Here is a 27,059-nt window from a genome sequence, read left to right as displayed (position 1 = left end):
ACGATGATGTGTTTTAACTTATGTCCAATCAAAATGCACAGCGCGGCAAGCAGCAACCAATCAAACACGTTGGGTGCTCCACCTGGTGGCGGTTCAGTGGTTGCCCATTATTCAGCATGCTTGATCCTTTCTTTTACAGTATTTCCTTCACAGCATTACTCTTCCCAGGCCCTCTCTCTCTTTCTTCTCTCTCAACTCTCTTCCCTCTTTTTCTCCTCTCCCCCGCCCCCCCCACCTTCTGTGGAAATGAAGGTTAAGCTTTGCCCTTTTCAGCTACCTTCACTGATGACACAGAAAACTGTCTTCCATTTCATGTGCTCAGGTAAATAAATCTCAAGGAATAAGTCTAAACATCAGTAACATAAGAAAAACTGAATATATGAACATAGAGAGTGAGACATTTATATTTTGCCTCTAATATGTTGTTCTGAGGTACAGCATAAAAAGGAGTTGTGCATCAGGACCTTGCAGAAGCCCTGAAGCAGCAGATTCTCAGGGAATTTCCTGGGAAATTGCAGAATCCAATGGGTAATTCCCCTCCAAATGAATCCCAGTGAACGATCCATTTAAATCAGATTGTGGAGGTTTCCATTTAATGGCTCGTCTGGAAAAACTAAACAGTTAAAAGCCTAGCATTTTATAAAATTAGTATTTTTTTCTGAATAACTATTAAATTGACAAACTAAGTTACCAAAGAAACTACCTGATGAAGGAGCAGTGCTCCGAAAGTCTAGTGCTTCCAAATAAACCTGCTGGACTATAACCTGGTGTTGTGTGAATTTTAACTAAGTTACCCAACACATACAGCCCCAATACACCTCCCCTCATTTCCTTCCAGGGATTGATATTCCCCTTTCTCTGGGGATGAAACTTCACCCACCCTCATCCCTCGGACCTGATACTATCCCTCCATCCAGAACCTGACACCCACCTCTCTCCCAGGGTCCAATAACGAACCCCCCCCCCCAATCAAATACGACAACTCCTGCCCAACCCAACCTACACTAAGCATGCCATCATTGACCTGCCGCCCTTAGCATCTTATGACTTGGCATCTTGGTACCCAACCCACTGGACATTGTAACATCACATTTGCCCTTTCACAGGAGCTGTCAAATTTCCTGTCTGTGCTTCTGTACATTAAAATCTTAGAATACAGTAACTAATGAAGTGTAAAGGGGCATGTGGTTTGACTTCCCCTGACTATCCAACACTGCAAGCAAGCTGATAAGTTTAAATACCCTCCGCATTTCTGAAGAAGCCGTGATCAGAATCACCGATCACAAATTCTGAGATCTAAACATAAAAATGTAGGGGCAATCTGACTGTAATTACCCTTTTTGGAAAAGCTAGCCCAAAGTGTTTTTAGAATAGTTTCTTAGAACTGCATCTTTTGGACCCGACCGGTGTACAGGATAGGCTTTTCTTTAGATTTTAGATTAGATTACTTACAGTGTGGAGACAGGCCCTTCAGCCCAACAAGTCCACACCGACCTGCAACCCACCCAGACCCATTCCCCTACATTTACCCCTTCACTTAACACTACGGGCAATTTAGCATGGCCAATTCACCTAACCTGCACATTTTTGGATTGTGGGAGGAAACCGGAGCATCCAGAGGAAACCCACGAAGACATAGGGAGAATATGCAAACTCCACACAGAGAGTCACCTGAGGTGGAAATTGAACCCAGGTCTCTGGTGCTGTGAGGCAGCAGTGCTAACCACTGTGCCACCGTACTTACCTGGTACAAGTACATTATAATAGGATTTAGTGATTATAGATAGGTTAAATTAATTGGGAAAAGTCTGGCATTAATTATCTAACTAGACATTATTTTTAAGAACCTAGTATGGAGTCTGTCAGGACCCAGTCACTGTCAGCCTGAGCTTCAACAATTTACACAGTCTCACTTCTCCAATTATTGTGATTTTTTTTCCTTCTGTTTGTTTTATAGCTGCAAATGGGATGTCACTTGTATCTTCTGTAGTTATTTGTGTAAAATATTGATCAATTATCTGCTAATGCCTTATTTTCTAGATTCACTGTCTTAGGCCTCTTTGTTAACTATTTTTAAAATATCTACAGGAAATCTTACTAAATGTTTTTATATTTATAGATAGTTTTCTCTTATAATCTAATTCTGTTTACCCTCCCCCATCTGCATTAATATTTTGGTCAGTTGTTTATATTCTGCCCAATCTTCTTACCTGCCACCAATGTTTGCACAGTTATATGATTTTCCTCTTTATTAGATACAGTTAGTTTTGCTATAGCACAAGATGCTTCAATGCAAATCAGCTTTAATGTGATTGAAGAATTTAGACCCATTATTTGTAGAAAGCAAACGTTTCTTACATGTATTGTCTTACATATATTGTCTATAGGTAGGAGGAGGGCTGAGGATGTTAGGCAGGCTTTCAGGGAGCTAGGTTGGAAGCTCAGAGTTAGAGCGAACAGAGTTGTTGTCTCTGGTTTGTTACCCATGCCACGTGATAGAGAGTCGAGGAATAGGGAGAGAGAACAGTTAAATGCGTGGCTACAGGGATGGTGCAGGAGGGAGGGATTCCGGTATCTGGATAACTGGGGTTCTTTTTGGGGAAGGTGGGACCTCTATAAACAGGATGGTCTACACCTGAACCTGAGGGGCACCAGTATCCTTGGGGGGAGGTTTGCTAGTGCTCTAGGGGGGGTTTAAACTAACTCTGCAGGGGTATGGGAATCTAGACTGTAGCTTTAGGGTGCAGGACCTGGAGTGTAGGGAGGTTAGGAACATGGCATCAATCTCAAAGGAGCGTGCCTGTAAACAGGAAAGTGTCTTGAAGTGTGTATACTTCAATGCAAGAAGTATACGAAATAAGATAGGTGAACTTGCAGCGTGGGTTGGTACCTGGGATTTCGATGTTGTGGCTATTACGGAGACATGGGTAGAACAGGGACAGGATTGGCTGTTGCAGGTTCCAGGGTTTAAATGTTTTAGTAGGGTCAGAGGTGGGGGTAAAAGAGGGGGAGGTGTGGCATTGCTTGTCAAAAATAATATTACAGCGGTGGAAAGGACGATGGATGAAGACTCGCCATCTGAGGTAGTTTGGGCTGAGGTTAGGAATAGGAAAGGTGAGGTTACCCTGTTAGGAGTTTTCTACAGGCCTCCTAATAGTCCTAGAAGAAAGGATTGCGAGGATGATTCAGGAGAAGAGTGAAAGTAATAGGGTGGTTGTTATGGGGGACTTTAACTTTCCAGATATTGACTGGGAAGGCTATAGCTTGAGTTCGTTAGATGGGTCGGTGTTTGTCCAATGTGTGCAGGAGGGTTTCCTGACACAATATGTAGACAGGCCAACAAGAGGTGAGGCCATACTGGATTTGGTGCTGGGTAACGAACCAGGCCAGGTGTTAGAATTGGAGGTAGGTGAGCACTTTGGGGACAGTGACCACAATTCGGTGACTTTTACTCTTGTGATGGAGAGGGATAAGTGTGCACTGCAGGGCAAGAGTTATAACCGGGGGGAGGGAAATTATGATGCGGTGAGGCACGACTTAGGATGCGTGGCTTGGAAAAGTAGGCTTCAAGGCATGGGCACAATTGATATGTGGAGCTTGTTCAAGGAGCAACTATTGAGTGTCCTTGATAAGTATGTACCTGTCAGGCAGGGAGGAAAGCGTCGTGTGAGGGAGCTGTGGTTTGATAAGGAATTGGAATCCCTTGTTAAATGGAAGAGGGCGGCCTATGTAAAGATGAGGAGTGAAGGTTCAATTGGGGCGATTGAGAGTTATAAGGTAGCCAGGAAGGATCTGAAGAGAGAGCTAAGAGCAGCAAGGAGGGGACATGAAAAGTCCTTAGTCCTTGGTAGGATTAGGGAAAACCCTAAGGCTTTCTATAGGTATGTCAGGAATAAAAGAATGACTAGGGTAGGAATTGGTCCAGTCAAGGATAGTAGTGTGAAGTTGCGTGTGGAGGCTGAAGAGATTGGGGAGACACTAAATGAATACTTTTCGTCAGTATTCACTCAGGAACAGGACATTGTTGCCGATGTGAATATTGAGTCACAATTAATTAGAATGGACGTCTTTGAGGTATGTAGGGAAGAGGTGTTGGAAATTCTGGAAAGGGTGTAAATTGATAAGTCCCCTGGGCCTGATGGCATTTATCATAGGATTCTCTGGGAAGCAAGGGAGGAGATTGCAGAGCCATTGGCCTTGATTTTTATGTCCTCGTTGTCTACAGAAATAGTGCCAGAAGACTGGAGGATAGCAAATTTGGATCCCTTGTTCAAGAAGGGGAGTAGGGATAACCCTAGTAACTATAGGCCGGTGAGTCTCACTTCTGTTGTGGGCAAAGTCTTAGAGAGGATTTATGAACATCTGGATAGGAATAATGTGATCAAGGATAGTCAGCATGGTTTTGTGAAGGGTAGGTCGTGCCTCACAAACCTTATTGAATTCTTTGAGAAGGTGACTAAGGAGGTAGATGAGGGTAAAGCGGTAGATGTGATGTATATGGATTTTAGTAAGGCGTTTGATAAGGTTCCCCATGGTAGGCTACTGCAAAAAAATACGGAGGTATGGCATTGAGGGTGAGTTGGAGGTTTGGATTAGGAATTGGCTGGCTGGAAGAAGACAGAGGGTAGTAGTTGATGGTAAAGGTTAATCTTGGAGTGCAGTTACTAGCGGTGTTCCGCAAGGATCTGTTTTGGGACCATTGCTATTTGTCATTTTTATAAATGACCTGGAGGAGGGGCTAGAAGGTTGGGTGAGCAAGTTTGCAGATGATACGAAAGTCGGTGGAGTTGTTGACAATGAGGAAGGATGTGTCCGGTTACAGCGGGATATAGATAAGTTGCAGAGCTGGGCAGAAAGGTGGCAAATGGAGTTCAATGTAGGTAAGTGTGAGGTGATTCACTTTGGTAAGAGTAACAAAAAGATGGGGTACTGGGCTAATAGTGGGATACTTGATAGTGTGGATGAGCAGAGGGATATTGGTGTCCATGTACACAGATCTCTGAAAGTTGCCACCCAGGTAAATAGTGCAGTGAAGAAGGCATATGGTGTACTGGCTTTTATTGGTAGAGGAATTGAGTTCCGGAGCCCTGAGGTCATGTTGCAGTTGTATAAGACTCTGGTGCGGCCGCATCTGGAGTATTGTGTGCAGTTTTGGTCGCCATACTATAGGAAGGATGTGGAGGCACTGGTACCGGTGCAGAGGAGGTTTACCAGGATGTTGCCTGGTATGGTAGGAAGATCGTATGAGGAAAGGCTGAGGCACTTGGGGCTGTTTTCATTGGAGAAAAGAAGGTTTAGGGGTGACTTGATAGAGGTGTACAAGATGATTAGGGGTTTAGATAGGGTTGACCATGAGAACCTTTTTCCACGTATGGAGTCAGCTATTACGAGGGGGCATAGCTTTAAATTAAGGGGTGGTAGGTATAGGACAGATGTTAGGGGTAGATTCTTTACTCAGCGAGTCGTGAGTTCATGGAATGCCCTGCCAGTAGCAGTGGTGGACTCTCCCTCTTTATGGGCATTTAAACAGGCATTGGATAGGCATATGGAGGATAGTGTGCTAGTGTAGGTTAGGTGCGCTTGGATCGGTGCAACATCGAGGGCCAAAGGGCCTGTACTGCGCTGTATTTTTCTATGTTCTATAACGTGATTCTGGTCACACTAGTTTAAATGGTACAGCTATTGCACGATTTTCTTATAATGTGAGATCGCATGAGAAGGGAACTATTGTGTTATATCCGAACCGACTATACTATCTTTAACATTTCTAGTTAACCACAGTTGGGGGTCCATCCCTAAGAAGTTTTGTTACTTGTCCGTTATAGAACCTGCTGCAACTAATAACTTGTGAATTTGTTTAGCTTCAGTATTTTTAAGCAATTCTATAGCTCAAGAATTGTTTTCTTCAAGTATCCAATTCTATTCTGTTTAGCCCATTTCTGAAATAAAATCTTTTTGGAAGTTTCATATCTTCTTCAATTTCTTCTTAATGTTAAATCTGTAGCATCTCAATGCTGTTTGTAATCTGTTGGTTTTAAGCTTATTTTCTTGCATCAAATCCATGCTGTTTTATTTCTGTTGTCTTAAAGTTGGAATACTTCTGTAATATCACAATGCTGCAGTATTCCCTTTGCAAGGTTTAAAATCCATATCATGGCAATAAAATGTTAGATAGTAAAATTGCATCATGTTACTGTTATGACATAGAGACAGACAGCCAAACCAAATCAATCTTTCTGTATTTGCAACACAGTAAAATTAAAGCGAACACCTCCAAAAGTTACTCCAATAGTTTCTGATCAGACTTTTAATAACCAGTCCCAGACTTTATGAATAATTAATTCCAGGTACTGGTTTTGTAACTCGAGCAATAGATTTAACAATTTATTAAATACATAATAATTTCAGCAAAGAAAAATTGAACAAGGTTATCTGATTAATGTCTATGCTTTAACCTGAAAGCATTTGTTTCAGCCCCCATTCAGCCAGACACATAATTTTAAAATATAAATAAAATAAATTAACTGGTCAGGTTACTTTAATCGCTTTCACAACATTGTTTTACAGGCATAGATGTGGACTCCTTGGATGGATTTCTGGAACCACCATTCAGGGTCACCTTCTCAGTTCATTCAGGTAAACTTCTAACTCCGTTTTCAACTCTTTGGGCTTCCAAAAGCAGGTGTGGGAGATTAGTCAAGCAGCTTTCAAATCTTCCTGCTCTGTCATCAGGAGCCAAGCCAATCTCCACAGAAAACATAGATTAAAAAAAACTAACTTCAACTATGGTCCTGCCCTGAGAGACCCACCATCTTTTACCAAGGCCTCAATTACCACCTGCCTTCTGCTTGAATATACAATTTCTTCTAGACTTGCTGGAACCAATGCCCAGATACCGTCCTTCTTAATAGCCAACATCTGCTATCCGTTTAAACACAATGCTGTTCCCAGGTCACTGGGTCTGTAGGAGCCCTTTTGATCAGGACTCAGTCTGCAATTTGCCTCCAGACCTGGTCTTACAAACAAACAAAAGCTTGTTTTGGTCTGTTCTTTTCTTTTTACCACAGCTATCCAAAAGTTCACATAGAGTCATAGAGATATAGAGATGTACAACTGTCCATGCCGGCCAGATATCCCAACCCATCTAGTCCCATCTGCCAGCACCCGGCATATATCCCTCCAAACCCTTCCTATTCATATACACATCCAAATGCCTTTTAAATGTTGCAAATGTGCCAGCCTTCACCACATCCTCTGGCAGCTCATTCCATACACGTATCACCCTGTGCGTGAAAAAGTTGCCCCTTAGGTCTCTTTTATATCTTTCCCCTCTCACCCTAAACATATGCCCTCTAGTTGTGGACTCCCCCACCCCAGGGAAAAGACTTTGTCTATTTATCCTATCCATGCCCCACATAATTTTCTAAACTTCTAAAAGGTCACCCCTCAGCCTCCGACGCTCCAGGGAAAACAGTCCCAACCTGTTCAGCCTCTCCCTATAACTCAAATCCTCCAACCCTGGCAACATCTTTATAAATCTTTTCTGAACCCTTTCAAGTTTCACAACACCTTTCCGATAGGAAGGAGACCAGAACTGCATGCAATATTCCAACAGTGGCCTAACCAATGTCCTGTACATCCTCAACATGACCTCCCAACTCCTGTACTCAACACTCTGACCAATAAAAGAGACAATACCAAATGCCTTCTTCACTATCCTTTCTGTCTGCGACTCCTCTTTCAAGGAGCTATGCACCTGCACTCCAAGGTCTCTTTGTTCAGCAACACTCCCTAGGACCTTACCATTAAGTGTATAAGTCTTGCTAAGATTTGCTTTCCCAAAATGCAGCACCTCGCATTTATCTGAATTAAACTCCATCTGCCACTTCTCAGCCCATTGACTCATCTGATCAAGATCCTGTTGTAATCTGAGGTAACCTTCTTCATTGTCCACTACACCTCCAATTTTGGTGTCATCTCCAAACTTACTAACTATACCTCTTATGCTCACATCCAAATCATTTATATAAATGACGAAAAGTCATCTCCAAGTCCAAACCAATATTATTAAAAGAATAAAAATTAAAACAATTAAAAATTAGCGAGGGTTCTAAACATTACTTCTTTCAAGTTCTAAATAATATTAAATACTTATACTGTATCTCTACTGCTTCCTGAAATTTTCCTGCTTTTTGAAACAATCAAACTGGCGGGCTCTTGCTTTCTGGAAGTTTTCCCACATTTTGCAGTGAAGATTGAAGTCCCTGACTTCTTCACAGGCTAAGGGATGTTTTTCCCCCATTTCATGGCTCAACATCAATGCACACCCCCTTGTATTTCTATAGCCTTAATAAATCTTTCTACCAAATATTCAGTTTAAAGAATAAGGGGCCTGACCTAATAAAGATATGGAGATGCCAGTGTTGGACTGGGGTGAACAAAGTTAAAAATCACACAACACCAGGTTATAGTCCAACAGGTTTATTTGGAAGCACTCGCTTTCAGAGCACTGCTCCTTCATTAGGTGGTTGTGGAGTATAAGATTGTAAGACACAGAATTTATAGCAAAAAGTTTACAGTGTGATGTAACTGAAATTATACATTGAAAAATACTTCGATTGTTTGTTAAGTCTCTCATCTGTTAGAATGACCATGTTAGTTTCATCTCTTTCCTATGTAAATCGCAAAACTCTTTTTTAAAAGGTACATTTTCAAGTGACTTTAACAATTGGTGTCAGCCCAGACAATGTATTGGGTATTAGCATGCCTCAGTGTGCTGCTGTCTGTGCCATAATGTTTAGACTGATTCTAATCTAAAAAATGAATTAACAGAATCTTACATGGATTCATGCAGTTTTTGAGCAAAATACAATGTAACTGTGCAAGTACAAATTCACCCCACAAATATATATGTGTATATATGCATGTGCGTGGAGGGTGGGATTGTGAGTATCTGTGTGAAAGAGAGAGAGAGTGTGTGTGTCTAGGTCTAAGAACGGGGTATGATGCGCAACTCATCGACCGCCAGTTATGACGTGTCACAGCAAGGAACCGCAATGCCCGCCTCAGGAGACAGACACGTGCTGCAACCGACAGGGTATCCTTCGTTGTTCAGTATTTCCCAGGAGCTGAAAAACTACACCATGTTCTTCGCAGCCTGCAAAGAGGATGAGCACCTGGCCAAGACCTTCCCCACATCTCCACTGCTTTCCTTTAAACAACCCCAAACCTCAAACAAATCATTGTTTGTAGCAAACTGCCTGGCTTTCAGGACAACTCCATACAACCCTGTCACGGTAGACGTTGCAAGATGTGTTAGAGTGTGGACATGGATACCACCATCAGTTTGGGTCGACTTCAACATTAACTCTTTAAGAAACATTATCTTAAACAGCAGAAAGCAGTTTGAAGAAGGTTCCTAGACTACTACATGAAATGGGCGGGATGAGGAAAGATTGGAACCCAGGCTTGTATCCATTGGAGTTTATAAAAGTAAGAGGTGACTTGATTGAAACATATAAGATGCTCAGAGCTTGACAGGGTGGGTATTCAAAAGGGAGCTCCCTCTTGTGGGAGAATCTAGAAGAATGTTTGAACATAACGTGTTGTCTATTTCAGGCACAGATAAGGAGATTTTTTTCTTCACAGAGATCCGAGATTCCTTGGATCTCTCTCTTGAAAATTCAGTGGAAGTAGAGTCTTTGAATATAAGTAAGAAAGAGGCAGAAAGGTTTTGTGGAATGTGAAGAAATCAGATCAGCCATGATCTTATTGAGTGATAGAGCAGTTTTGAAGGACAGAATAATCTACTCATGCTCCTACTTCATGTTTGTAAATATAAACAGATATCTGGGCACTTCTTCAATTGCTCCACAAATGTTCTCCAAGTTTTTGTGCGTTAGGTAAATCAGAAGCAGTAATCCAGAGTAGTTCCTTGAAAGTAAAGTCGCAGGTAGATAGGATAGTGAATGTTTTTCTTTATTGGTCAGAGTATTGAGTACAGGAGTTGGGAGATCATGTTGCGGCTGTACAGGACATTGGTTAGGCCACTGTTGGAATATTGTGTACGATTCTGGTCTCCTTCCTACTGGAAAGATGTTGTGAAACTTGAAAGGGTTCAGAAAAGATTTACAAGGATCTTGCCAGGGTTTGAGCTATAGGGAGAGGCTGAATAGGCTGAGGCTGTTTCCCTGGGAGAGTCGGAGGCTGAGGGGTGACTTTATAGAGGTTTATAAAAACATCAGGGGCATGGATAGAATATATAGACAAGGTTTTTTCCCGGGTTTTGGGGGAGTCCAGAAGCAGAGGGGTCGGTAAGAGAGGAAAGATATAAAAGAGACCAAAGGGGCAACTTTTTCACGCAGAGGGTGGTGCGTGTATGGAATGAATTGTCAGAGGAAGTGGTGGAGGCTGGTACAATTACAACATTTAAAAGGCATCTAGATGGGTATATGAATAGGAAAGGTTTAGAGGGATATGGGCCAAGTGTTGGCAAATGGAACTAGATTAGGTTAGAATATCGAGTCGGCATGGATGATTTAGACCAAAGGCTCTGTTTCTGTGCTGTACATCTCTATGACTGTATGACTTTAATGCCAAATATTTTACCAAACTTTTAAAACAATCCCCTGAAGGCACATCAGACAAAAAAAAAATCTATTTTCTATAATTATCATCCATCTTTATTCAAATTCTTTAACTCCTAAGGAACACACATGGAACGTCTGTGACTCAGACCTTTTATCAAAATGTTTGAGTTAATCATTGTTGTATTAACCTCACTGATATCTGAATAGAATTTGGTTCATCCATATTTTCACAAATTAGAAATGTATATTCTTCACACCTTACAAAAATAGATTCTATAAATTACAATCCATCATGTGCCAACTGTTAATGGCAAACACAAATTCAAACCAATAATCTAATTCTGATAAAAATACAACATTGCCATAACTTCTGATCCATTATAACTTGACCGAAGGATATAATAAGGTTCACTGTAACGATGAGTTCATTTTGTACATAGCAATCAGTGATTGAACAAACACTAACGGTAGTTTAAATTGAATCTGTGCATTTAATATTCAAAGAGTTATGGCATGGATTAAGCATAGAGTATAATTGGTGGTTAATAAAGCAAGGTCAGGGTTTATCAAATTTTACACATCCTCTATGTTTTGTGCAATTTGAAGCAGTCAACATGGTCATAGTGCCTGCCAGGGGATTGGTTAGCTCATTTGGCAGGATGAGGCAGAGTGATGTCATCAATGTGAGTTTAATTTCTGTGCCATCTGAGGTTACCATAAAGACATTTCGTGCTTAACCCCTCCCCTTAACTAAGGTGTGGTTACTCTTAAGTTAACTCACCAGCACTTGTTCCACTCTGTCTCTCTTGAGGGGTCTGGTAAGACACCTTTACATGCTTGCCATTCAGTAGACCTCTCTGACAATGAATATTGCAGAAATCTAACATCCTACTGTAGATCTGCAATATTGCAGATGTCTTGATCCTTGAACTTAGAATCATAGAATCCTTACAGTGCAAAAAGAGGCAATTCAGTCTATCAAGTCTGCACTGATCCTCCAAAGAACACACCTCCCAGACCTACTCCCCCTACCCTATCTCCGTAACCCCACATGTATCATAGATAACCTGCCTAGCTTGGACATCCCTCGACGCTATGGGTAATTTAGCGTGGCCAATCCACCAAACCTGCACATTTTTGGACGATGGGAGGAAATGGGAGCACCCAGAGGAAGCCCACGCAGACACGGGGGAAACATGCAAAATCCACACAAACAATCACCTAAGACTGCAACTGAACCCTTGGTCCCTGCCGTTATGAGGCAGTGATACAATCCATTGTCGCAGCCTTCCATGACGGTGACCTCTGGAAGTACCAGCACTGGAGTTAACATCACTAGATTTTCAGAAGTTCTCCAGCCATTATATTGCAGTACACAAATATTCTTTGGATGGGTTGAGTAGATAAAATGTGGGGCATTTTACAACGTTTGTTGCTTGATTCTGGATCATTTGTAGCCTCTTACTCTGTGGCTTATTTGGGTGACCATTTTCCAGGAATTAACAGATGTAATCTTTATGCAGTGTGAAGAGAGTTTGACTGCATGCTGCTTCTCACATGTGGCTTGAGAGTTGCTTAGTCAGCTTGAAGCTATGGTGATGGTGTTATTGATATGCAATATACAAACTCTATTTCTTTGCAAGCTCCTTTTCTTATGCCAGAGCTCTGCTATTTATTTGTCTTCTTTGGTTTTGACAACTATCAAATTCTTGCAAGCTGTTCTTTGTTCTTGCCATGAGGCTTTGTTATTTTCTGCAGTCCAGCCAAGTTCACCACTGACATGTCACTATGTTCAAATCATCAGGCATTTATGGATCTTCAGCTAGAAAGTGGCGGTGAAACTGAAAAAGGCAGAAATACTCTGCAGGTCTTTTGCAGCATCTCTAGAGAGAGCTGAGGTGAGATAGGCTGCACTAGACACATCAAGGCAGCATTTCACAGAATATGGCATTAATGAGCTTTCAGCGCTGTTGGAGTCAATGGGAAACTCCACTTTTTGGGGACTTGAAAGGGTTTAGAAAAGACTTACAAAGATGCTGCCAGGGTTGGAGGATTTGAGCTATAGGGAGAGGCTGAATAGGCTGGGGCTGTTTTCCCTGAAGAGTTGGAGTCTGAGGGGTGACCTTATAGAGGTTTATAAAATTATGAGGGGCATGGATAGGATAAATAGACAAAGTCTTTTCCATGGAGTGGGGGAGTCCAGAACTAGAGGGCATAGGTTTAGAGTGAGAGGGGAAAGATATAAAATAGATCTAAGGGGCAACTTTTTCATGCAAAGGGTGGTACGTGTATGGAATGAGCTGCTGGAGGAAGTGTTGGAGGCTGATACAATTGCAACATTTAAAAGGAATCTGGATAGGTATATGAATAGGAAGGGTTTGGAGGGATATGGGCCAGGTGCTGGCAAGTGGGACTAGATTGGATTGGGATATCTGGTCAGCATGGACGGGTTGGACCGAAGGGTCTGTTTCCGTGTTGTACATCTCTATGACTCTAAATAAAATGATAATAGTTATTGGAAATCACTCACCTAAATCTGGGAAGTTCACTGCAGGAGTTCCTTAAGATAGTGACAGAAGTCCAACCATCATCAGCTGCCTTATCAATGGTGTCAAGTCTCTCGACATTTTAAAGGAGTCCGAGAGTATAGAGGTCTACAGCACAGAAAAAGATCTCTTCGGTCCGTCATGTTTGCACCAGTTAAAAATGACCACCTAACTATTCTAATCCCTTTTCATTCACGGGATGTGGGTGTCACTGGCTAGGCCAGCATTTATTGCCCATCCCTAATTACCCAGAAGTCAGTTAAGAGACAACCACATTGGTGGAATTACATATAGGCCAGACCAGGTAAGAATGGTAGTTTCCTTCCCTAAAGGACATTTTGTAAATTAGATGGTTTTTTCAAACAATTGACAATGTTCAGCTTGACAATGAATTGGCAATGAACATGGTCATTATTTGACTCTTAATTTCAGATTTTTCATTGAATTCAAATTCCACCATCTGTCATGGTGCAAGTCCCCAGGCCATTACTTGGGTCTCTGAATTAACAGGCCAACAATAATACCACCAGGCCATAGCCTCCTCTTTTTCTAGCACCTTGTATGCCTTGTCAGGACTGAGGAGGGGAAGAATTTATGAAAAGTATCAAGGATTACTTTCTTGATCTGTTTGTTTCTGGCACAGTGAAGTAGGAGGTACAACAAAACCTAATTTTGGGGAATGAGGTGGCTTAAAATATCAGATATAATAGAGGAAAGAGAGAGGACAAGGAGCAATGCAGAGTAAAACTAATGAATTTGGGAGGGCCATTTCAATTAGGTGAAAACAAATTTCGACCAGGAAATTTAGAATCAAAGAATGAAAGGCAAAACTTGTAACAAAACAATAGATTCAAATCTCATGTTGAGCAGTTCATCAACTTCACCAACACATTTCACCCCGACCTTAAATTCATCTGGACCATCTCTGACACCTCCTGGACCTCTCCATCTCCATCAATGACAACTGACTTAAGACTGACATTTTTTTTCAAACCCACTGACTACCATGGTGGATTACACCTTCTCCCACCCTACCTCCTGCAAAAATGCTATTCTGTATTCCAAATTCCTCCGCCTCCGTCATATCTGCTCCCAGGAGGACCAGTTCCACCACAGATCACACCATATAGCCTCCTTCTTTAAAGACTGAAATTTTCCTACCCACGTGGTTGAAGATGCCCTCCAACGCATCTCATCCACATCCTGCACCTCCGCCCTCAAACCCCACCCCTCCAACAAGGACAGAACCCCCCTGGTCTTCACCTTCCACCCCACCAACCTCCGCCAACATTTCCGCCACCTCCAAACGGAGGTGTCAGAGATGGTCCAGGTGAATTTAAGGTCGGGGTGAATTGTGTTGGTGGGATATATTTCCCTCCCACCCCTTTCCGCTTTCCGCAAAGACCGTTCCCTCTGTGACTACCTGGTCAGGTCCACGCCCCCCAACAACCCATCCTCCCATCGTAGCACCTTCCCCTGCCTCCACAGGAATTGCAAAACCTGCGCCCACACCTCCCCCCTCACCTCCATCTAAGGCCCCAAAGGAGCCTTCCACATTCATCATCGTCTCACCTGCACATCCACCAATGTCATTTATTGTATCCGTTGCTCCCGATGCAGTCTCCTTTACATTGGGGAGACTGGACGCCTCCTCGCAGATCGCTTCAGGGAATATCTCTGGGACACCCAACCCAATCAACCCCACCGCCCCATGGCCGAACATTTCAACTTCCTCTCCCACTCTGCGGAGGACATGCAGGTCCTGGGCCTCCTCCACCGCCGCTCTCTCACCACCCAACACCTGGAGAAAGAATGCTTTATCTTCCACCTCGGAACACTTCAACCCCATTTCATCAATGTGGATTTCACCAGTTTCCTTGTTCCCCCTCCCCCAACCTTACCCCAGTTTCAACCTTTCCAGCTCAGCACTGTCCCCATGACCTGTCCTACCTGCCAACCTTCCTTCCCACCTATCCACTCCACCCTCCCCTCTGACATATCACTCCATCCCCACCTACATCCACCTATTGTACTCTTGGCTACCTTCTCCCCAGCCCCACCACCCCTCCCATTTATCTCTCCACCCTGGAGGCTACCTGCCTCATTCCTGATGAAGGACTTTTGCCCGAAACGGCGATTTTCCTGCTCCTCGGATGTTGCTTTTTCCAGCTGTGCTTTTCCAGCACAACTCTAATCTAGACTCTGATCTCCAGCATCTGCAGTCCTCACTTTCACCTCAAATCTCATGTTATCTGTTTGGCACAAAATACATATTAAATTCAATGATGCTTCCAGATTTATATCTATGGGACCTGAGGACCTGTCAGTACACAAGACCAAACTGTCACATTCAGGGGTAAGTTGCAGAGGTGCTTGTTGAATTTGCATAAGGGTGATAACCTGCCTGGTAATATATAGGATAAGGATTTGTCCTTGCGGTTCACCATGTGCACACACACATCTGCACCACACACATGTGCACCACACAAGATATACAAAAGCGCTATCCCCTTATATCCTATTCTATGTTGACTGGCACTGCAAAAAAGGAATTAGCCAAATGGTTATGGGAGCTGTTGCAGTTAGTTTTAACTTTGATTTCCACATAAAAAGTGAACGATTCCTTCACATTCATTAGGACCAGTCAAGACCTATACATTGAGAGAAATGTCACTTCCATGTGCTGATTCAACATTGTCAGTTTATTGACTAACACAACACTCAAAGAAACCATTGACATCCGTACTGTGTCACTATATCATGGCAATCAAAATGTAGCACCTGTATCTGAACCGATATACATTGAATTCATGAATTTAGCAACGCATGCCATTGAATTTAGTTTCAATAACCATCACCAGAGATATATTTCCCTCCCACCCCTATCCACTTTCCACAAAGATCATTCCCTCCGTGACTACCTAGTCGGGTCCACGCCCTCCAACAACTCACCCTCCCGTCTTGGCACCTTCCCTTGCCATCGCAGGAATTGCAAAACCTGTGCACACACCTCTCCCCTCAACTCCGTCCAAGGACCCAAAGGAACCTTCCATATCCATCAAAGTTTCGACACATGTAATTTTTTGTATCCGTTGCTCCCGATGCGGTCCCCTCTACACTGGGACGCCTTCTCGCAAATACCTGGATTACATCTCCTCGCACCCTACCTCCTGCAAAAATGCTACCACGTACTCCCAATTCCTCTGCCTCCGCCGCATCTGCTCCCAGGAGGACCAGTTCCACTACAGAACACACCAGATGGCCTCCTTCTTTAAAGACCACAATTTCCCCTCCTACGTGGTTGAAGATGCCCTCCAACACATCTCATCCATGTCCTGCACCTCTGCCCTCAAACCCCACCCCTTCAACCGCAATAAGGACAGAACCCCCTGGTCTTCACCTTCCACCCCACCAACCTCCGCATACATTGCATCATCTGCCAACATTTCTGCCACCTTCAAACAGACCCCACCACCAGGGATATATTTCCCTCCCCACCTCTATCTGCATTCTGCAAAGACTGTTCCCTCCGTGACTACCTGGTCAGGTCCACGCCCCCCAACAAACCACCGTCTCCTCCTGGCATCTTCCCCTGCCACCGCAGAAATTGCAGAACGTGCGCCGATACCTCCCCCCTCACCTCCATCCAAGGCCCCAAAAGGAGCCTTTCACATCCATCAAAGTTCACCTGCACTTCCACACATCATTTATTGTATCCATTGTTCCCGATGCGGTCTCCTCTACATTGGGGAGACTGGACATCTCCTATCAGAGCGCTTTAGGGAACATCTCTGGGACACCCGCACTAATCAACCCCACTACCCCATGGCCAAACATTTCAACTCCGCCTCCCACTCTGCCGAGGACATGCAGGTCCTGGGCTTCCTCTACTGCCGCTCCCTCACCACCCGATGCCTGGAAGAAGAACGCCTCATCTTCCGCCTCGGAACACTTCAACCCCAGGGCATCAATGTGGACTTCACCAGTTTCCTCATTTCCCCTCCCTCCACCTTACCCCATTTCCAACCTTCCAGCTCAGCACCATCCTCATGACCTGTCCCATCTGTCAATCTTCCTTCCCACCTATCCGCTCCACCCTCCTCTGACCTATCACCTTTATCCCTAACTCCATCCACCTATCGCACTCTCAGCAATCTTCTCCCCAGCCCCACCCCTCTTCCATTTATCTCTCCAACATAGAGGCTCCCATCCTGTTTTCTGATGAAGGGCTTTTGCCTGAAACATCGATTTTCCTGCTCCTGGGATGCTGCCTGACCTGCTGTGATTTTACAGCACCACTCTAATCTTGACTAATCTCCAGCATCTGCAGTACCCACCTCTGTTTAGTTTCAATATCATGATGTGAACCCAAATAAATGGTATTGCCATGGGATTCCCTTTAGGCCAAGCTCTTGTTAACACCTATGTTGGTTACCATGTTGTGAAAACTCATGAAAAGGCCTATCCATGACTTATAGCCCTGAGCAGTGCCCAGTGTACTGCATAGTGTCCTGGAAGGGCAAGATATCTCAAAAATTTGAACAAGTGAGGCTAGCTATTATTGCTACTATGCAGTAAGTTCACAAGTAGTTTATTCCACTAACAGGATGTTGCCATTGCAAGCGGGCATCAGAGCCGCCCTGCTTTTGCCACGGGACTATGCCTACATCAGGAAACTGTAAGAACTCATTTTGTGTTTTAAACAGCAGTCGCAGCTTTAAACCCACAGAACTCAGCAGCTGCCGGTCCGCCCACGTGACCGGGAGATAGGAGACAGAGGACAGATCAAATCCACACTAGACCAACACTACCCATGACTCATAGACCAAAACTCTGGAATTAATTAATATGGAAACCCATCACCTAATCACATCAAGAGACTGACTGAAACACACCCATATCCATCGATACGGAACCACCCTGACACAAAGGACAGGCATCCACCAGACAGGAACGGACAGACCAATACACACCAACACCCCAAGGGAACAAAGGGGTGTGCTAGTCCCTGCCCTCAGAGAGAGAGACAAGCAGATAATACCCGGACCTGTTTTACATAAACCAATTAGCACCCTATTGTGCGTGCCCTGCAACTCTCCTGGGACGGCAGGAAACATACTATTTGCACCTACTCCAGTGATGATGGGGAACTATCATCCCATTCATCCTCAAATTCCACACATCCTGACAACTAAAAGTATATAATATGTAGCAGCGCGCGCGGGAACAGGAGAGCAGCCGAGATTCGGACCTCGGTTGGTCTCCACCGGCATTACTGTAGCAATAAACGTTACCGATTGTTGAACTGCATTCTGGGCTCGGACTGATATCATTTCATCCGCGCTAACAATTGGGGGCTTCGTCCTGGTTAATGATGGCTGCTGGATCCCTGCGACAGCATTGGGTGAGTATCTTTACTCTTTTACTTCTCGTGTAAAAGTCTCCCAGTGCCCCGCAAGGGACTTCACTGCCTGCCGTTATCTGAACCTGTGAACAGAGTGAGTCCGGCAGGCGTGTAACGGTAGAGTACTCTTTAAAACTGTGTGTGTGTGTGTGTGTGTGTGTGTGTGTGTGTGTGTGTGTGTGTGTGTGTGTGTGTGTGTGTGTGTGTGTGTGTGTGTGTGTGTTTCTTCGCGGGTGGGCGATTGGGGTCGGGGAACACTAGTAAAAGTGTGCGTGATTATTATTATTGTCGTTTATTGTCAATGTGCTACTGTGACTGACGGACTATCCTTGGACTGACGACTTTAGGTACGAGACCCCGACAGATTGACCCCCCTGTTTAAAAACCGACCAAACAAGCCTTCCTGGTTGACCTCTGCAGTGGGAGTTAGGGGACCCCATTGTACGTTGAGCCCGGTTTTAGCACCTTCCTTGCGTACGCGGTAGAGGCTGGGAGGTCTACGCGCGCTACAAGAAGGGAAGTCCTCCAAACCAGCCCGAGACGCAGGGCCTTTGGGCCAACCGGCGGTTATACACTCTGCCCATTGACCTCGCGGTCCCGAGGTATTGGCCTCTGTAGGATCAGGCGCGGTTAGGTCTGACTTCACGCCCCCCCCCCTTGCACTTGGGCCCCTGGTTCACACCCAGTGTTTGTGGGGTACTCACGACCGCTGAACATCAGACGGTGAGAGAGAGACTCACAGAAACCCGGGGTTGCGCGCTCAGGAATCGACACGCGCCCCGTCTGTAACTATCCCCCCCCCCCCGCCCAGGTTGACCCGCTGGGCTAGGGTTCGACTTACAGGGAGTGGGCTCCCCGACTGGGAGATTAATAAGCCAGTGCCAGCAACATCCCTTAGCACGCCTGCTAGCTTTACTTTAAATTAACTTCTGTTAAGTTACACCCGCTGCGCCCCTACCATGGGTGGGAAGATTGGGGGCCAGAGGGTTCCCTTACCCGTTTTATAGCCGACAAGAATAAGAAACTTATTAAGGCTATGCTTCATTTCAATCTTGATGAGTGCAAGCCAAAAAGCTTCAACCTCATGTCTCTTTTTAGACATGTTTTAAGTTCAGTACTACCAAACAATTATTTTTACAAGATGGTTACATTTTGGGGCTGTCAGTAAATTAGGGTAACATAGAGGCAGATTTGAATTTCACCGACAGCAAACTGGATTGTTAAGATTAAAGGTGTCCCTTAGTTGTTTTCGTGGGAAGGTATTCACACTTGTAGACAATGGTAGATTGTGTTAAAAGTGAATAGACTGTTAGTCTCCAAGTCTTAGGTATTGAGAATGCCAGACTATGATTTTTTTTGCTTTAAATTAGTTACTTGAGTCCAATAGTTGGAAACTAAAGGTTAGCTAATGAACATTTCTATCTGGCTGGATACAAGAAGACTCATATGATTCATGCTGCCATGGAGATTGACCTTGTCAGAGGAGGGGTCTACAAAAAGCCATTTGTAGGACTGGGTTATTGGCTTTCCAAAAGATATCCCAGAAGTTCACAAGTTAATCTGCCAGAATCGAAGAGGAAGCCAAATAGCAAAGTTAACAAGAACAAATTTCTATGTTTACCTTGCGGGAATGCAGATGGAACCTCATGCTCAAATTGGAAAGGCCAAATTTTTAAGGATTTAAAATGAGGCTGCAAGATTTGCTTAACTTGAGCTGGGGAGATAATGTCCAGGAAGCTGCTGGAAAGGAAGACTATTAGCAAAAATATGACAGAACAATTAGAATTTGAGCATGAATTCCACATTGATTAGACCCAAATACTCCATACAATGAAGGTGATGAAGGATGATTTAATTGGATTGTTTAAGATAAGTAATCTAATCTAATCTAATCTAATCTAATCTAATAACTAAAAGAGTTGAAAGGGCAGACAGAGAGAAACGATTTCCTCTGGCAGGAGAATCAAGAGCAAGACTGTGTAAAATTAAAGCCAGACAACAAAAGGATAATGTCAGGAATAATTTCTTCACACAGAGTAGAAGAAACCCTGACCTTTCACTTTGTAAAAAGCCTTGGACCCTGCAGGTCAATTCAAAATGTTTAGACTCAGACCAGGGCACGCACTTCACCGGACGCACAATGAAACTGGCCTGCCGCCTCCTAGGCATCAGACAGCGCTTCCACGTCCCGTTCCATCCCCAGAGCTCCGGGATGGTCGAGCACATAAACCGGACCCTCAAAGCAGGGCAGGGCTGGGTGGATGTTCTGCCCTGCATACTGATGCGCTTAAGGGCTACCCCAGGCCGCTCCACTGGCCTCACTCCCTTCGAGCTCATGACGGGGAGGGCCATACGACTACCAGAGAACGTCATGGTCGGGGGGGGAAGACATGGCCCCACTGAGGGACAGGGTGACGCGCTATATCAGGCAGCTGGACACGCAGCTGCGGGCCCTTAAACAAACTGCGCGCGACCAGCAGGACATTAGGGACCAGGCAAAACTGCAGCTGCATCTGCCTGCCCAACCCCTTCCCGGCGTTGGGGACAAAGTCCTGGTCAGGGCCCCCCCCGACCGGCCCGGCTTCGCCCTCCGGTGGCTGGGACCGCACGAAATCATCCTCACCAGCAACACGTGCGCCTGTGTCGACATGAAGAGAAAGGGCAGGTGGAAACACTGGTCCCAGCTTAAGCCCTACCCTTAAGCCCCGACCGGACAGACTCCCCCCCCCCCCCCCCCCCCCCTCCTTTGACTTGACTCTAACCGCCCCTCTTTCTCCTTACAGTGCAACGGGTGGACCGGTTCCAGGGAGACCTGCTCCTACACACACTAACAATCTCCCGGTCATGTGGGCGGACCGGCAGCTGCTGAGTTCTGTGGGTTTAAAGCTGCGACTGCTGTTTAAAACACAAAATGAGTTCTTACAGTTTCCTGCTGTAGGCATAGTCCCGTGGCAAAAGCAGGGCGGCTCTGATGCCCGCTTGCACCATCAAGCCAAAAATACTTTATGCCTACCCCACAAATGAGTAAAGTTTCAGTGCTAATGTGATGCTAGATATTTAGGCTGCACATCGCAATGACTGGCAGATTGTAGTAGATATTATGTCCTGTTCACCATTTGCAGTGGGCAACATGGCTATTGTCTTCAATCACCCCATGCCTGTAAGCCTCAGATAAGCATACCCACCAGTAGATGTGATTCTGCTATTGGAAATCATTTAATCAATAAACCGGACTGTACTGAGAGGCATATCAAAAACAAATTGAAGATTGTCGGTCAGGCTCACAGAGTGGCACATTTGTGTGTGTGCGAGAAGCTACACACTAGTATGCAGCTTCATGCAGGCAAATGGAATTTCAACACACATCATACCTTTTTCAAAAAAGTGTTCATGCAGACAGCCAGTTGCCACTACATCCCCATGGTGACACCCTAACCAAGCAGAAACTAGCTGCCTGGTCTGAGAATTAAGACTGACAGTAATTGTTCTTTGCTGTTTCTCCATGTCAATGATGGACAAACCCATAAGCATCCTATTCTCATGCTATCTAAAATATCAACCCTCTTTTCAAGCCCATTTGTTGCGTCCTAGTTGTGCTTAATGCAAGACGAGACAATACTACTCATTGACTGATAAGGATCCTCCAAGTAGGATTCAGGAAGCATTACAAGTTGTCAAAGTTATAAACGTTTTCTGCAGTCTCTATTTTTACCCATGGTTATAACAAGCTACCCATTACTGAACCAGACATTGAAAAGATGGTATTCTGAACAGGCATGGGGGTACTTTGTGAATAAGTGAAAATGCTGTTTGGGCTCTGTAATGTATTTAAAGAGTGAAGCTGGAAAAAGCACAGCAGGTCAGCAGAAGAGGGGAGTTGACATTTCAGGTCAGAACCTTTCGTCAGAACTTGGCGAGGGGAAGGGGAGCTGTGAAGTATATAAATGGGGGTGGGGCTGGGGGAAAGATTAGTGGGATGGTGATAGATGGATGCAGATAAGAGGTGGCTCTGGCTGAGGTGTCTAATGGATAGGTAGGAAGGAAGATGGACAGGCAGGTTGGGTTAAGGGGACGGGGTGGAGAGGGAGGGCTGGGCCTGGGATAAGGTGGGGTTGGGGAAATTTGGAAACTGGTGAATTCTATGGGCATATCGTTGTAAGCTCCCGAGGCAGACAATGAGATGTTCTTCCTCCAGTTTGCATATGGCCTTGTGTTGATGGCGGAGGAGGCCCAGGATGGACATGACCTTTGGAAAGTGGGAGGGGGTGTTGAAATATCTGGCAACTGGAAGGTAGGGTTGATTGGAGTGTATGGACCATAGATGTTCCCTGAACTGGTTCTGTGTTTGTGCTCTGTCTCTCCGATGTAAAGGAGACCACATCGGAAGCAACGGATGCAATAATTCAGGTTAGAGGAAGTGCATGTGATTCTTTACTGGACTTGGAATAAAAAGGGACCTTTCCCTCCATGACTCCATCATTGGGTCCACACTCCCTACCAGGGCGGCATGGTGGTTCAGTGGTTAGCACTACTGCCTCACAGTGCCAGGGACCCAGGTTCAATTCCAGCCTCTGGACTGTCTGTGTAGAGTTTGCACATTCTCCCAGTGTCTGCGTGGGTTAGGTGCATTAGTCAGGAGAAATGTAGAGTAATAGGGATGGGGGATGGGGAATGGGTCTGGGTGGGATACTCTTCGGAGAGTCAGTGTGGACTTGTTGGGCCAAACGGCCAGTTTCCACACTGTAGGGAATCTATAATTCTATGAACCCTCCTCCACACCTGGAACCTTCTCTTGCAGTCCCAGGAGGTGCAAAACCTGCTCCCACCCCTCCCCTTTCACCACCGTCCAAGGTTCCAAAGAATCATTCCAAGTCTGCCAGAGATTCACATGCATTTCCTCTAACCTGAATCATTGCATCCGTTGCTCCCGATGTGGTCTCCTCCACATTGAAGAGACCAAGCGCAAACTCAGAAACCAGTTCAAGTAATATTTATGTCTCATTCGCTCCAATTAACCCCACCTTTTGGTTGCCCAGCCATTTCAACTCCCCCTCCCACTCCCCCAACGACATGTCCATTCTGGGCCTCCTCTACTCTCAACAAGGCCACACGCAAACTGCAGGAAGAACATCTCATCTTCTGCCTCAGGAGCTTACAACCATTTGGCCCAGAATAAAATTCACCAGCTTCCAAATCGCCCCACCTCCCACCTCATCCCCGGCCTAACCCTCCCTCTCCACCCTGCTCCATTAACCTGACCCTACCTGTCCATCTTCTTTCCCACCTATCCACTACACCCTTCTCGCTGATCAATCACAGCCACCTCCTACCTGCATCCATCTATTGCCATTCCACCCACCTTTCCCACAGCCCCACTCCCCTCCCTCTATTTATTTTGCAGCTTCCTTCCCCTACCCCAGTCATGATGAAAGGTTCTGACTTGAAACATTAACTCCCCTTCTCCTCTAATGCTACCTGACTTGCTGTGCTTTTTTCCAGCTCCATTCTTTACCCATTTTGACTCTTCAGCATCTGCAGTTCTCACTATCTCTGTTGTTGTGGTTCTGTTCGCCGAGCTGGGAATTTGTGTTGCAGATGTTTCGTCCCCCGTCTAGGTGACATCTTCAGTGCTTGGGAGCCTCCTGTGAAGCGCTTCTGTGATGTTTCCTCTGGCATATAGTGATTTGTATCTGCCGCTTCCGGTTGTCAGTTCCAGCGTTCCGCTGCAGTGGCCGGTATATTGGGTCCAGGTCGATGTGCTTATTGATTGAATCTGTGGATGAGTGCCATGCCTCTAGGAATTCCCTGGCTGTTCTGTTTGGCTTGTCCTATAATAGTAGTGTTGTCCCAGTCGAACTTATGTTGCTTGTCATCAGAGTGTGTGGCTACTAAGGATAGCTGGTCATGTTGTTTCGTGGCTAGTCACTATCACTCTGTAATATCCTTGCCACCTTCATGTGTGTAATAAATCAATCTTTTGGCAAGTTTAATTTCTAGTCCCTCCTTGTGTAGCTGGACAATACATTAAACTTCAACTCACCACTCAAGGAAATCCTTGAAAGATTTGACAGTGTCTTAGCCCATTTGTTGCAGTTTAATTTGAAACGCTAACATAGAAAATAGGAGTAAGAGAAGACCATTCGGCCCCTCAAGCCTGTTCCACCATTCAATACGATCATGGCTGATCACCCAACTCAGTACCCTGTTCCTACTTTCTCCCAAATCCTTTGACCCCTTTACGCCTGAAAACTATATTTAACTCCATCTTGAAAAATTCAATGTTTGGCCTCAACCACCTTCTGTGACAGAGAATTCCAGAGGTTCACTACTGTGTGTGAAGATATTTCTCCTAACCTCAGTTCTAAGTGGCCGACACTGTATCCTTAAACTGTAACCCTGCTTCTGGACTACCCAGTCATCAGACACTTCTTTCCTACATTACCCTGTCTCATCCTGTTATAATAGGTTTCTACAAGGTCCTCCTCAGTCTTCCAAAGTCCAGTGTATATAATCCTAATCAATTCAATCTTTTTCCATATATATATACGTCTTGCTATCCCAGAATCAGTCTGGTAAACCTTTGTTGCATTCCCTTCATAGCCAGAACATCCTTCCTCAGATAAGGAGACTCAAACTGTATACATTAATGTATATTGTGAATAGTTGGGGTCCAAGTAATAATCCCTGCAGTACTCTGTTCAGTACTGTCATTGTATTCCAAGTGCACTGCTCTTAGATCTTTTATAATGGAATCAAACATATTCGCCCAATGTTGTCAGGCTAACCAGTCTAATTCCTGTTCTCTGTCTACCTTCATTTTTAACTAGTGAGGTATAGTAGCAACCCTGCAATCCATAAGAACTGTTCCGGAGTCCACAGAATTTTGAAAGATGGCCACCGATGCATTCACTCTTTCGAGGGCCACTTAAATACTCTGGGGATTTATCAGCCTTTAATCCCATCAATTTCCACATCACCATTTCCCTTCTAATACTGATGTCTTCAGTTCCTCACCCTTATTTGACCCTGTGTGATAGAGTCATAGAGATATACAGCATGGAAACTGACCCTTCGGTCCAACCTGTCCATGCCGACCAGATATCCCAACCCAATCTAGTCCCACCTGCCAGCACCCGGCCCATATCCCTCCAAACCCTTCCTATTCATATACCCATCCAAATGCCTCTTAAATGTTGCAATTGTATCAGCCTCCATCACATCCTCTGGCAGCTCATTCCATACCTGTACCATCCTCTGCATGAAAAGGTTGCCCCTTAGGTCTCTTTTATATCTTTCCCCTCTCACCCTAAACCTATGCCCTCCAGTTCTGGACTCCCCAACCCCAGGGAAAACACTTTGCCTATTTACCCTATCTATGCCCCTCATCATTTTGTAAACCTCTATAAGGTCACCCCTCAGCCTCTGCCGCTCCAGGGAAAACAGCCCCAGCCTGTTCAGACTCTCCCTGTAGCTCAGATCCTCCAACCATGGCAACATCCTTGTAAATCTTTACTGAAGCCTTTCAAGGAAGGAGACCAGAACTGCACACAATATTCCAACAGTGACCTAACCAATGTCCTGTACAGCCGCAACATGACCTCCCAACTCCTGTACTCAATACTCTGACCAATAAAGGAAAGCATACCAAACGCCTTCTTCACTATCCTATCTACCTGTGACTCCACTTTCAAGGAGCAATGAACCTGCACTCTAAGGTCTCTTTGTTCGGCAACACTCCCTAGGACCTTACCATTAAGTGTATAAGTCCTGCTAAGATTTGCTTTCCCAAAATGCAGTATCTCGTATTTATCTGAATTAAACTCCATCTGCCACTTCTCAGCCCATTGGCCCATCTGGCCCAGATCCTGTTGTAATCTGAGGTAACCGTCTTCGCAGTCCACTATACCTCCAATTTTGGTGTCATCTGCGAACTTACTATCTGTACCTCTTATGCTCGCATCCAAATCATTTATGTAAATGACAAAACGTAGAGGGCCCAGCACCGATCCTTGTGGCACTCCACTGGTCACAGGCCTTCAGTCTGAAAAACAACCCTCCACCACCAGCCTCTGTTTTCTCCTTTGGAGCCGTTCCCCAATCTTTTGTTATTTGTCCCCTCCTTTGTGAAGACAGAACTAAATTATGTATTTAATTATCTCTCTGTTCCCCATTATAACCTACCCTGTTTTTTTTTTCTGAAACCAGACAGAAAAGCACCTTGAACACTTCATTACCAAGAAAGGCATTACTCCTGATGATGCCAAAATCCAAGCTGTACAGGAGTGGTGTGAATTGAAGACAGGAAGTGAACTGTGTGGTCTAGCTGGTTACTATAAGAGGTTAGTGTCGGGCTGCACAAGATTGGCCTCTCCACTCCATGATTTGCTGAGGAAATTGGAGAATTCTTAAGGAATGGTTGGGAAAGGATGTACAAAGTGTGATACTTCACAGAACATCCACAGGGAGTTGGACCCAACATATGAAGATTCTTCTTGCATCTTCAAGCAGAAGCTGTCTCAT

The 27,059-nt window shown here is 44.8% G+C and overlaps 1 long non-coding RNA gene across 1 annotated transcript; it reads left to right on the top strand.

Annotated features, from left to right (window-relative positions):
* The first annotated feature begins 234 nt into the window (after positions 1 to 234).
* On the top strand, positions 235 to 26,868 carry LOC148141885 (uncharacterized). The gene is made up of 3 exons (XR_015752368.1): positions 235 to 322; positions 6,568 to 6,636; positions 26,745 to 26,868. It is a non-coding gene; the product is annotated as an uncharacterized LOC148141885 (long non-coding RNA).
* The last annotated feature ends 191 nt before the right edge of the window (positions 26,869 to 27,059 follow it).

Source organism: Chiloscyllium plagiosum, unplaced genomic scaffold (genome assembly GCF_037043375.1).
Source record: "Chiloscyllium plagiosum isolate Xiang-an unplaced genomic scaffold, Cpla_swu_hap1 HiC_scaffold_31, whole genome shotgun sequence".
NCBI classification, from domain to species: Eukaryota; Metazoa; Chordata; class Chondrichthyes; order Orectolobiformes; family Hemiscylliidae; genus Chiloscyllium; species Chiloscyllium plagiosum.
The sequence above is the reverse complement of the archived record's forward strand: the minus strand, read 5'-3'. Positions and strand labels throughout refer to the sequence as shown.